Source organism: Haliaeetus albicilla, chromosome 6 (genome assembly GCF_947461875.1).
Source record: "Haliaeetus albicilla chromosome 6, bHalAlb1.1, whole genome shotgun sequence".
NCBI lineage: Eukaryota > Metazoa > Chordata > Aves > Accipitriformes > Accipitridae > Haliaeetus > Haliaeetus albicilla.
The window spans coordinates 11,058,060-11,071,783 of NC_091488.1; the positions used below are offsets into that span (position 1 = coordinate 11,058,060).

Genomic DNA, 13,724 nt, shown 5'->3' on the forward strand with positions numbered 1-13,724 from the left:
TAGATGCAGTCCCTTGACATAATGGACTCTCTCACAGCTGTAGAAATTATTGTTCAATTGTCTGTTCTGTTTAAAATGTCAGGATTAACTGTTACCCAGCTGGTCATCTGAGCAGGAAGAACTACCTAATGGGCTCACTTACCGCTGCCTGGTGCACGGGAGACGTGAGAGATTTCTGCAGGGCAGCCGGGCAGCGCCATGGCTTGGCAGGTTGAGAAGGAAAAACTCTGGTCACTTCCTTTCTTGATTAAATGCCACCTCTACCCTGCAAATATATACATGAGAAAATATGAATTTGAGGTTAATTATAATTTTCCATTAATAAATCAAACCCATGTTTTGTACAGAAAAAAAAAAAAAAAAAAAGGTTAGTGCTTTAGTGCTGGAAATAATTTGTTAACCAAAAAACATGGCTGAGACTTTCCAGCTTCAGGATGTGTGCCTTTTCAAAACAAATATTCAAGTTTCACAATGCTTGCAACACAGCCTGATCAATGCTAGCACGCAGCTTCACATATGGATCACGGGTGCTGAAACTGCTCTCGCTGGAATTTTTGATCCAGTTCTACTCAAAGTCCATAAAATGCATAGAAAACCAGAATTTTGAAACCAAAGATTTTTGAAACTTGGGAAGCACAGATTTCTTGTTTGGATCCATACTCAGATTCGAAAGGACAGACTAGTTTGAAATGGATTGACTAATGCTGTTAAAGATATTATGGGCTTTCAGTATAAATACACTCTACAAATCATCTAAAGTTTCATCCACTGCCAGTCTTACTATAGCATTTCCTCTCCCAGAACAGATCATGGTTTTGAGACATTTGTCTCAGTTTGCTTGCCAGTTTAAACTCTTTTCCTAGTTTAAGATAATTATGTATCATTTAAAAATAAATTTACAGAAAAAAGTCCCATAAAGTTGTTTGCAATCAATTTAAATAATTAGCCATAGCTATTATAACATTAGACTAATAGTATCTGCAGATGATATAAATTTATCATTTGTTGATCATGGTTCAAAACATAAGCAAAATCCCAAGAAATTATAATCCAGCTTTGAGAGTACAGAATTATATTATTACAACTGAACTGGAGGGGAGCGCTGGGATTTGATTGCCTGAGTTCATTCCTGGGAAAAATATCAGCCAGAAATTATAGTTGGAACACCCAGAAGGTGTTGCTTGCTGTCACTTATTTTGGGTAACACAAGGACATAGCATAGAGATTAGCCTGATATAAATGCAGGAGAGTATTAAGGTGCAGAAGCCTCCTGTACTTCCCAGAGAAAACATTATTTATCTTCCACTGGGAAGAGCTAAACTATGTTATGCTGAACAAATCATCTAGTGGGGAATGATGGGCTGGGATACCTTTGGCGTTTACTTAGAGCCAGGTTACTTTGCATTTTGTAGGGCCCGGACAGCTTTTGCTGATACATTGTCTCTATCCAGGAATATAAATATTAGACTAAAAAAATAAACTAAAGGCTGAAATGGAAGTTTGTACAGTCCATTATTATTACTAAAAATGGAAATATAATTTCTCTCTCTATGCATCCCCAAATAGGTTTCTGTTCTGTCTAATTGGCCTGAGAAGTGAAACAGAGTTGCTTGTTACAATATCTGTTTTCATCTCTGTGTTAATCTAACAGGAATTCCATTTAATTTGTCATTATTTGTAAGACTTCACAGACTGGATACAAACTGTAACTTTTAAGTAAGTACTCCTTTTAGTGCCATACAGGTGTCACGTTCTGCTAACTATGAACTAAGATGCTTCAGGATGATGCTGAGGGTGCAGCAATTTCCATCATTGTATGCAGTACTGGAAGAGCACAGGGTGTCCTGCATTTTAGGATACCAAAGTGTTTGTCTTCTAAAAGATCTTTTCCAAATGTTTGTTCCTTTTAAAACTTTTTGCTTTCAAAATGTAGCTTTCCAAGTTTTCTGTTGGATGTCTTTTGTTTTGTTTTGTTTTAATGAGAGCAAAAGTTGTCAAATATATTCTCTCAGTCTCAGCTGTGGGAGAACTCTGGTAAATCTTGCCAGCAAGGTTAAGTATAAATTACTACTGATCCTCATTTCCTACCTCCCTGGAACACCAGGAAATCAGTGAAATAGCCACTGATTCTTGCGCCATCATTTCCTTTCCTGGTTCATCCTGTGATCCTCCAGGCCAAGAGTAGATCCCTGATACTAAAAGATATAAAACTCCTGCACCTCTGTACCTGGTATTAATTGTGGTTCCTAGCTTCTTTTCTGGAGAAAGAGGATTAAATTCTGGCTCCATTGCAGCCAGTTGCAAAACACCTTCCAACCTCAATAGGGCCAGAATTTCACCCTGAAATTTCACTCCACGCTACCTGTGAAGTTTCTGCACCGCATGGTGTGTACCACGTCCTCAGCCGGACCTCCGAGTGCTGAGCTGCCAGAGCGCGGCGGGACCCCGGCGGGAGGACTCCAGAGTAAGAAGGGCAGGACATGCCCTTAAGTCATTTTAGTTTTCTAACCAGTAAATGGACGTAACTTAGGCAGGTTGCTACAGCAATACCTCTTGCAACTTCCCTCTTTTTGCCTTTTTTTTTTTAACAAGCTAGACCTGAGTATGGGTTTTTATCTGGGTCTTTTTTTTGATTAAAAATGTATCTTCTATCTACTTTTCCAAATACAAAAATAAGGCACAAACACTTGTGTATTCCCCAAGATTTAATCTGCTATCTCATATGCTTAGTTCTTTTACTGCTCTTTACGGAAAAAAGGGGAGATGGACTTGTTTGTGTTATTTATTTTTTTATTATAAGAAAATGAAATTAAAATATATCTGTATTGAATAATACAATGCTGTTGTGTATATATATCTGTTTGTGTGTATGCATATATATACACATATACATATAAATACACACACATGTGATTTGAGTTTGCATGGCCAGGCATTAATTTGCAGGCTATCTCTCTTGAGATAAAGCTGTTTTTTGACCTTTTTTAGCTCAGGATGATACAGCTTTCACACGGCTGTTGAACTGAAGGAATGTAGCAGCACTGGCAAGTCCGTGTCATGCATACATCATGGGACTTAGAATGTCGTTCAGTCCACAAGAATAGCTCACTATATGCTCTACACTGGAAAAAAAAAAAAATCTAAATGTGACTGTACTGAAGCAGTGATTTTAAAAATCTGTGTGTGCCCAAAAATCACTTCTTTTGATGTCAGTCCAGCCAAGTATAGTCTCATGGTCATATGCTTCTCACAGTTAACTTCCTCTTTGATAGAGTCATGAAACCCAGCTGAAAATGAGATATTCTGTGGTTTAGGAACTCATTCAAAATTTAGGCTGTGCATTGTCAGAGCCATGTTTTACATAAAGAATTTTTGAATTCTGAGAAAGCGCCTGTTCCTGTGTGCCTCTGTTCATACTTTCTCTAGGGATAGCAAAGTCCTTTTCAGGAGCACCGCTGAAGTCCAGAGAGAGCTGGGCAGTGGCGTGGGGGCAGGACCCAGGCGCAGACCCCCCGAGCCAGACCAGCCGTGCCCTGTGCCGTGATCCTCTTTTCACTCGCCCTCTGTCCGCCAGGACTGCAAGTGAAACATATTTACAAATAACACAATTAGCTGTACCATGTGATTAGCTGAACTCTTTTTTAAAAACATGTGGGCTGGCCCCCTCTCCACCACAAGCGTTATAAATAACTTGCTTCCTGGCTGTTGTGTTGACAAATTGAACTCCTTCCACCACCTCCGCCACCCCCACCTTCTCCCTTCACAAACACGTGCTACTTCTCCCAGGACTTCAGGGTTTACTTCTCAAACACTTTGGGGGGGGGCAGGAGGGAGGAAAGAGGAATAAGTGTGTTCCCATAGGTCAAAACCATCGATTAAACCCAAATCCTTGCTTGTTGTATGCTGGGACATGCAGGAATTAAGCCCCACCCTGTTTTGAAAGTAACACAAAATATCAGCATGGAGATGCTCTGCAAAGATTAGAAACGAACTTGAGAAATCCTGCAGTACTTTTTAGGTGACACTGAAGCGGACTGAAACCCACCCAGGTGTTGCACAGAGGTAGACACTTCCAGCTTGCTTCTTACTTAGCTGTCTCAGTGATGCTCATTTAAACTCCTGTTCCAAGGCTTCATGCTCTTAGTTAAAGGCCAGCTAATGACTGACCTTGTGAAAATCCCTCTTCAGTGCCAGTGATTCAATCAGCAGCACATTGGAAAGTAAAATATTCCCCAATTTAAACACAAAAGCCTTACTTTATACTGCATACACAACCATAAAATACCTTCTAGCAAGTGCTTCAGGTCCAGTGCTTTATGCACAGGGTTGAAGGGTTCCCTTTCTGTGTCGGAGTCATTAAGATCCAGAAATAAGTAACAAGAAGTTTCAAGTGACCCACCTTAAGCATGTAGCAAGTTTTCGTGGTTTAACCCCAGCCAGCCCCGCACAGCCACTCGCTCGCTCCCCCCTGGTGGGATGGGGAAGAGAATCAGAAGAGTAAAAATGAGAATACTTGTGGGTTGAGATAACAACAAAAGCAAAAGCCACACACACAAGCAAAGCAAAACCAGGAATTCGTTCACCACTTCCCATGCAGGCAGGTGTTCAGCCATCTCCAGGAAAGCAGGGCTCCATCATGTGTAACAGTTACTTGGGAAGACAAACGCCGTCACTCCAAACATCCCCCCCTTCCTTCTTCTTCCCCCAGCTTTATATGCTGAGCAAGAGGTCATAAGGTCTGGAATATCCCTTGGGTCAGGTGGGGTCGCCTATCCCAGCTGTGTCCCCTCCCAACTTTTTGGGCACCCCCAACCTGCTCGCTGGTGGGGTGAGAAGCAGAAAAGGCCTTCGCTCTGTGTAAGCACCGCTCAGCAGTAACAAAAACTTCCCTGAATTATTGACACTTTCCAGCACAAATCGAAAACATAGCTACAAGTTCAGTGAACAAACTTAGTGGTAAGGAGGTATCTCTGTCTCTTGTTCGGGAGTCTCCCAAATGCTGACTTGTTTTTTACCTATGCGAAGCATTTGCTGTCACTTTTCTGTGTGGGTGGAAAATGCTGTATAAAGGTTAAACAAGTTCTTTCATCCTTGCTCGTGAAAGTAAGCTCGTATTGCATTTCCAGTAACTAAGTGCATTACTATAACAGGTTGGGGATTTACTTTATGCATACGTGTGTACCTCTGGTGACTAATTGGCCATGTGTTCTCTCCCTTCCTCTTAATCTTGCTCAAGTTATTGCTTAATCTGAATGCTCTTTTGGCCTGAGTTTATAAAGATAGTGCAGCCAACATTTCCCCCTACCAGTAAGTAGGCTTCGTAGCACAGGACTGTGGAACCTGCACCTGCTCTGCGTGCTACAGAAAGGAGCTTTTTCAGAAATTAAAATGTAAAGACTTACATCCTATAAAACAGCCTACTTCTTCAGGCAAGTACTTAAACAGAGAGCTGCCGCTGAGTACAGCATAGGAGCAGGCATTTGCATTTCAGCACAGGAAAAATCCTACTAGCAACAGCTTAATACTAAGCAACTGATTATGACTTTTGTTAGATGGAGGCCTATAAAAAGCTGCAATCAGTGGAGTTACCTCAGTGGATATAATGCACGAGAACTATCCCAAAGCCTTTGATAAAGTGTTTTTTTCCAGAAAGGCTGTTTAACACACTTGGCAGACAGGGATGCCAGAGAACAACCTCCTCATGGCTGAGGTACGAAGGCCACGAACAAGTTGCACTAACAAGTGCAGCTGAAAGTTGAGGAGCTTTGTGCAAGTCATTTTTTGCCAGCACAGTTCCCGTGCTGCAGGAGGGTAGGTGTATCAGCACGGAGATCATCACAGCCACCTAAGAGAGGCTGTGCAAACCAGGAGGGCTCGCAGCCTCCCACATACCTACTGCTGCCAGCTTCACCTGAGCTAACAAGTTCAAAGGCAGCTCAGATGTGCCTGCATGAGCTCCGGTAACAGCTCTGCGCTGACAACTGGAGCACGGTATAGAGGCGTGAAATGGAGGGTAAGAACAAACAACCGAGATGGCCTGGCAGAAATTGAGGCGGGGTGTCTTATGTCTTCTAGCAGGGTTATTGATGGGAATGAACCCAAAAAAGGGCTATGTGCTTTATGTGGGAGCATCTGCAGAACACACACATGCACACACACAGAGCACACACACAGAGCACACACAGTATTGGCCAAAATTGAGGACAAAAATTAGTGAGGACCCTACCAAGGCCAGCTGAATGGCAGCCCGGTACATACTGATGAATAAAAACCAGTGGCCACTAGTAGAAGCGATCGGAAAGCCACAGACACTTTATTGACTTATAAACTGTGACACTCCGGAAAAGGGCTGGATCACTCCTGATGACAGCTCTGCAGGAAAGCTTCCGTAGAATATATCATCTGTGCAAAAAAAACCCAAAACAGCAAATGATATATTATGAGGCATAAGAAACTGGGTGAAAAATACATTATAAACAGCATAAAGTGATAGGTAAATGAATAATACACTGCCAACTGGGATGCTGCATTCAGTTTTCGTCAGTGCTTTTACAGAGGATAATACAGTAACAGAGGGGATTCAGATAAAAAATAATTAAAATAAGTAGAGGAATGAAGAATTTTCTATACAAAAAGATAAAAAGGATTAGGTCCATTTAATTTAAAGACAAAATAAGAAGGAATGTGTTAGAGGTTGCAATATGATGGCCCTAATACAGATTAAATACCCTGTGCTCCTATTCAACAATTCTCTCATTCAAAAAGTGGAAACATTACATGATAAAAATCCATAAGGTGTAATAAAAGAGTGCATTTTTTCACACAACACAAATACAAAATTATTCTCTGGAACTCTTTGTTCTAGCAGGATTAAAATGGACTGAACACTTATCAAGAAAATTAGAATATGCAAATTCATTAAGTTCAAGAAATATTTTTCAAGAAGTTATATACACCATCTTCAGATTAAACAGATCCTGGCCTGATATCATATGCAAATTCCAGCATACATTCAGGAGAGGAAAAAGGAAGTATGGGAGGGAGAGTGCCGTGAAAATAGTTTTTCTATAACTCACAGCATTACTTCTTCAGATGTGATAACTCATGCCCTGTTGATATTTGATGCAAGACTCACAAGTTGTTCATGAAGATAAGATGCACCCTTTTCCAATGGCAAAGCTTCTGGCCCTATCCTTGCATTGCTGTAAGCCAGTGAGCTTTAAACTCTGCGTGTTTGCATGCAGAGAACCCACCACTGATGCAGACCCAGATCATGCCAGTCCTGTGCCTCAGGCCAGAATAATACCAAGGAGAAAATCCACTTCTGGTGTGGAGAGGAGAAAACATTTTCCTGACAAATGATTCAAAAGAAAATAATGATACTGAGAACTATTTGTAACTGTTTGGAAAAAAACGAACAAGTCCCAGTAGAGACAGACTGGCAGGCAGAGTGTGGAGGAAACACTGCAAAGCTAATTAATTTATTACATAAATCCATGGCTTATCAAGTGATTATCACTCCATACAAATGCCGTGAGCAAAAAAGGAACATTAGAGCTTTCAGGAGCATTGACCAGCATCCTTTTGGGAGGGTAGGACCGGTATAGTATCAAACCTCCAGGAACAAGTGACTCATGACATGCTGCATGCATTGGCCAGATTTTTCCAAACCCAGAAGCTCTTCCTTCCCCCTACCTTAAAAAGACAACAAAACAAAACAAACCCCCCAAAATCCCCAGGCCCACAAAGAGTACAATGAGAAAGAAAAAAAAAATTAAACCCCCTGGTCTTCGTAACCCAGTTACTCCTACATGCATTTCCCACAAACTGTCAACATCCCACAGGAATCTACCCACGTTACACATCACAGCACAATGCTCCCGACAAAGGCATCTCAACCCATGATGTTTCAGGCAGCCTTTCAAACCGCCTTCGGTGTATTTAGGTTCACCAGCTCTGTAATTAGGTGTTAAGTTTAAGCAATCCAGGGATTTATGCAGGGAGATACTTCTTTGGCTGTTCAGCACGATTTATGCCTGCATGGTCTGTCTGGAACGAACAAGGGTTCGTCCCATGAAGAAAATGAGACTTTCCATATCTCTAGTAGGCTCCAGTTCACTGAAGCACTTAAACGTATGTTCAGGTTTATCCTTATTTAGAACAGCATTTAAACAGGCATGGGTAGCTCAGCAGTCCTTTCAGTTCCATGGGACTAAAGCATGCATGGAAGCGCTTTCCTAAACAGGCTTTCATCTATAAACAACATCAATAATAATGTTAATTATCATCATCATAACAAAATCTGCTGTTTGGCTTTGCATGACAACAGCAGACTTCAGAAGTGAACTACGATAAATTATAAGCATAGGTTCTTGCCATAAACAAAGCAGGAAAGATAACATTGTGAAAAACATTGATCCTTGCCAATACAGTTTTCTTTGGCACATGCCAGAGTATTGCAGGGTTAAAATGACCATTCAAAATGCCTCTTGGATGTGTGATTAACTCTCAGCAAGTGAATATTCCTACTGACCCAGAAGACTGAAGGCTCCATCGTATATTACATTTTAGTCTCCAACATCAAGGGTTAGGACAAAAAAGATGGAAAAATATCATTCTAGGAGACCAGGAGGCAAAAGACAAAATATGACAAAATGTAAGACAAGATTATTGGTCCACATCAGCAGCCAGTTCTACAGAGGGCTGCATAGCATGTTTTCAGATGTTTTGCTAATCATTACACTTGTACATGTTGAGAGAAGTGATAATGACTCTTCTCATATTCCCAAACATTTTCCCAGAATGGGAATAACAACAAATTTGGCAACCCATTCTTGAATTTTCAGCACCTATCATACCTAGTGTAACTCACTAATCTAAACATGCATCTCCCTCTGTTTTCACCGCACATACCTTAATTGCCACAAAACCTGATTTACATTGTTATCTCTTAGGTGTATTAGATATCTTCCTGCGGCCCCTTCCAACTTTCAGATGAACTTCAGATACACTATAAGCCAGACAACACATCGTAGCTGTACGGCTTCCAACGCACTATTAGGACTGATACTCTGATATTCCCTTTATTTTATTTAATTTACCTTCTTATGTATTGCAGTTAACAATTTTGAGAAAAGTATAGAGCCATCAACATGCAGACCTCAGTAGTGTTCAAGGACACCTGCCACTCTGTCGTAGCTGTAGGTGACTATCCAACCGTGCTGCGATGAAGAACAATAGTTAGTGCTTACTGTAGTGGCATGTTTTTCCAGCCAAATTTTGGGTTTTTTTAAATCTAATCTTTATTCACACTTTCTTGTCTTTCCAAGAAAAAGACAACATTTTATTACTGGTTAATTTTCTGAAGTAACTTCACTTTTGCAGTTGCATCTGAAACAACCAAAATCTTTGCACTTACTATATATATGGATATGTATATAAATATAGATGTATGCATAATAGAACACGTAGACATATCTTGATTATGTTCTTTTACCAGGAAATATTCAAAATGACAAAAGAGCAAATTTAGCGGTCAAAAGACTCACGTATCTCAACTGGTACATGGTGCAATTTTTCCATTTGATCTTTACTGTGACCTTATGCAAACCACAACATTTCAGGAAATGTTCTGATCTTTCTAGTCAGTGATTGTGAAGCAACATTTTAAAAGAGGGGTTTTAGGCATATTACCAGTTTCTTATTCCATGGAAATGCAGGGGAGGAGAAAAAGCCCTCTTATCTTACTTAGTCATTCAACACTGGTATTAATGATACGTTCATGTATCTAATAACTTTTGGGATTTATTTGTATGTTCATATTACTGTAAAACAAATTGAAAGACAATTCATAAAAGTGAGAATTTTTTAATGTCTGTCATCACTGAAAGGACAGAGTGACAACATATGGATGGTCTGCCAGATGGTCCCAAGCCTCTAAGCCTTAAGATCTGCCTGAGTGCAGCACCAGACCTCAAGGTTCATAAGTGATTGAAATGCGAAATATCTGATTTTTTAGACAATTACTTCTCAAAAAGCAAGCTTGCAACCCCCTCAAATATAAACACTTATTTTGGAAAAAACTGTCATAATTTTTTAATTTCTTAAAGTACTTTTGCAATGTCTTGAAATGAGAGAGGTTGCAACGGACCCTTGCCCAGCAGACACGCTTTGGGGGGAGGATTTGAGGCCAAACGCCTCTGTGTTGGCTTCCTGTAGCTCCGCAACACACTTAGCATTGGGGGTTCCCATCCACTGGGTCCTCCGCCTTTGCCAGCTCAGTTATTATACCCGTGTGAGCTGCTGAGCAGGAACACAGGGCTCCTCTCCCCCTTGAACCAGGGGTCTGCAGGCAGCCAGGCCGGCAGTGCCTGGTGGGAGGCAGCGATAGGTAACACCACTTTTGCAGGACAGGAGAAGGCAGAAGGCAGGAGGATAAAGTGGCCAGAGCTTGTTACCCTTTCTCTTCTGTGGAAGTCAGCCCAGCTCGTTTGCACTTTTCAGCCTTGCTTTAAAACGGTTATTTTAAAAGCTGCGTTCGTTTGCTTTGCAGGTTTCTGTCCTTCTATGAGGCAAAGCGGAATAAAAGCAAACAGCTCAGGCTCACTTGAAGGAGAGGCACCGCTTCATTTCCATCTACATGCAGTTTTCTTCTTGTGCCAGGACACTGCTTGAGGATGTGGCACAGAGGGAGGAGGGCTAAGGTGGACGAGCTCCAGTGTAGTTCATGCCCAGATTATGCTCTGGAGAGATGCAGAAACACCTGATAGACAGATATGCTCAGCCCACAGCTTTCCCATAGTGTGGTCACAGCTCACAGAAACCAGGAGGGGAGGGGACATGTTTGGCTAAAAGGAAGCATGGGGTTGACCTGTTTTGTTTGTTTGCTTTTTGTAAAATTCATGTTGACATGAAAAGCCAACATAAATTGCAATTACTCATCATATCTGCGATTACTAGGAAGAGCTCTTCCTAGCTTCAGTCCTAATTGCAGCGCTAATAATTTCAGGTTCTTTTTTAACATGGTATGAGGGACTGCACAAAATCTGCCCGTGAAAACAAGCAATGACCATAAAGGTGTAAAATGAGATAATTACAGTCTGAAACAAAAGAAAAAAATGTTAGTACGCAACTCCCTCGGTCATAATTAAAACTTACATCTCATGGCCATAACCTAAGCATCTACTTGGGAACAGAAGCCATTTTGTTCCTTCTTAGTCCTAATTTACAAACTTACATTCCTACAACAGCACTGGAATAGAAAGGCAGACCAGTGACCAAATGGACAAGTCTGCATAGTCTTGAAGCAAAACATGCTTAGATTTAAACTCCCTTTCCTGCAATACCAGTTTTGTTAGGACCGATCAGCTCTTCGCTTTCATTCAAAACAGGCACAGAGGCAACCAAGTTCAGGTTCAAGAGACTCTTGAAAGGCTCTTCAAGCCCGCGTGCCTTTCTCTGTCTCTGTGGTGTGAGAGCAGCAGACTCTTCAAGCTCTCCCGTGCTGCTGTGGCACACCTGCTATTGAAAAACTCCAGTGGGAAAGACGAATAGCAAAGCTGCTTCCATTTTTCAGGTGGAGAAAAGTCTACTGTCAACAAAGTCCTCCACAGAAAGCAAAGGAAGGAAGATCATCGCCAGAGCAGGGCTGCAGGGTGACGAAGCCCTCGCCCGCAGCAGGTACAGCATCTCTGTTTGGTTAACACTGACAACGAAGCCCCAACCCTTCATTTTATTGCTTTCTCCTGAGAAGGCACGTTTGGAGGGTTTTCCAGGAAGGCTGGAGCCCTTTGGGCGCATCAGGGTGGGTGCTTACCCATCCTGACTGCGGGTCCCAGCCCGCCACGCTTCTGCAAAAGGAAGGCAGTGAGGGCTGAGCAATGGGGGAGAATAAGGCAAAAGGAAGGGAAAGAGCAGTTAGGAGAAGCAACCTCCAAATGACCACATCTTGATGTATTTATTTACACTTCATAAATTCCACCAGCCACGTTCCTAATCCCAAAGATTCTGAAATATGCAGCAGTAGAGTTACTTTCCCTGGACAGGGATACGTTCACCAGCCACAAGTCATTACTTGGAAGCCCCCTCACAATTAAGACTTGATTAAAACTTTTCAGGGTAAATAGTAGATAAATTTAGACTGGGTTCCCTCCAGTTTTTTCCAGTAGAAACACAAGTGCTGTGTGTCCCAAGGGACACATGATTAGTTGCCAATAATTTAACAGAGTGCCCCTCACAAAAATATTCACCCTTAATCTGTAATAAGCTCCATGTCCCAGGTGTCTGCACACCCCTAAAGTGGACAGGTGAGAGAATGGGCAATAACTGTTTGTTTGGGGTTTTTCCCCCTTTTAAACAAAAACACTTTTAATATTAATTCGTCCTAAAAAGAAGGCAATACCTTCTCCTTTAACACCATTAACTCTGCAGGAAAACAAATGGCTCCACAGAACATTAGCAGCATTCAAAGGGCAAACAATCTATAGTCAATCAAAATAAATGTAACAGATGATACAAATCTGCTTTCACTTACAGTAAATGAGAGTATATAGATATCTACATGGGTAAATATGCTTCTCAGAAGTTTCTTCTGGAGAAAACTCATAAAACTTGGAAATGCCAAATAGATATCTTTATGTCCCACTGTGCAGTTGCTCATAAACTTCACATATATTTACTGTAAAAGTAACATTGCCACTGATTATTACTGACTGAAAGCAAGCCAAATATTTCTTTGAAACAATCACATAAGGAATACATTTGCAATATTTTAAATAGCTAAAAGTAACCAATCATAGGTGTAATTAAACAAAGCCATTTGTTACTGCATTATTCAAACGTCCTGCTACCATGCAAGGTGTACTTTTCTCACAATACGCTAATCCCAGCCACGCTGGCTCCTTTTTTGCAAGTTCTTTTCCTGCATTGTTCTAGCCTAGCAATCACTCTGCATATTGATGTTTCTGTTCAAATAAACATGCTTAGAAATGAGGTTCCTTGGCATTTCCAGAACTTCAGAGTGTTTTCAAGTGCGCTTCCTAATGCCTTTTGCACTTGAGAAAGCCTCATGTGTAATTTTAAAGAAGAAATATGAATTCTCACAACATGAAACATATGCCTTGTGAAGAATATAAATTTTGCAACACGTGGCATAATATCCACTCAGAATGTGCTGCTTTTATAGAGAGGATCACGCGCTTGTTTCTCTTGAATAGAATAGCATTCTGAGTAGTCACTGTGAATCAAAGGGTCTCCTAAACCAATAAAGTACTGTACAACAAGTTCAATAATAACAGAACAGGGTTCGAAGAGCTGTAAGCATTAAATAATGTGTTAAGTTGGAGATGGTCAAATATGTAAGGTGTATATTTAACTCTAGAGTATTTAAGAAACTTTCGGCCTGGTTTAATTACTTATCAAAGACATTTTAATGCCGCTTTACAAGAGGTCTTCATCTTACTGAAAATTAGCTTTTCAATAAATTTCTGTTGCCCCTCAGGCCAGATTATTGCAGTAAAACTGCACTGATCAAGGAGTATAATGATTGTTTTTCCCTGCACCTGACATTTCTACCATTTAATTTTTAGTAGATTTTTCTTTGATTTGCTCAATTGTTAGCTGGTTTTATGTTTGTGAGAGTGTATGACAGAACTGAAGGGATGCATAACTAGTGATATTCAGCACAGCTCTATCATCCTGGTTTTATACCAGCATAAAATCGGTAT

General features: G+C 40.9%; 2 long non-coding RNA genes across 2 annotated transcripts in view; both read right to left on the minus strand.

Annotated features, from left to right (window-relative positions):
* Positions 1–2,687: 2,687 nt before the first annotated feature.
* LOC138685579 (uncharacterized) lies at positions 2,688–4,841 on the minus strand. Its single transcript, XR_011324875.1, has 2 exons — positions 4,400–4,841; positions 2,688–3,576 (listed from the first exon to the last, which is right to left on the minus strand). It is a non-coding gene; the product is annotated as an uncharacterized lncRNA (long non-coding RNA).
* Positions 4,842–6,287: 1,446 nt separating this feature from the next.
* LOC138685580 (uncharacterized) overlaps positions 6,288–13,724 on the minus strand; it is a 122,885-nt gene continuing 115,448 nt past the window's right edge. The window contains exons 2-3 of the long non-coding RNA XR_011324876.1: positions 7,077–7,351; positions 6,288–6,402 (exon numbers count right to left, since the gene is read on the minus strand). This is a non-coding gene — a long non-coding RNA (uncharacterized lncRNA). The remainder of the gene's footprint in view (positions 6,403–7,076; positions 7,352–13,724) is intronic.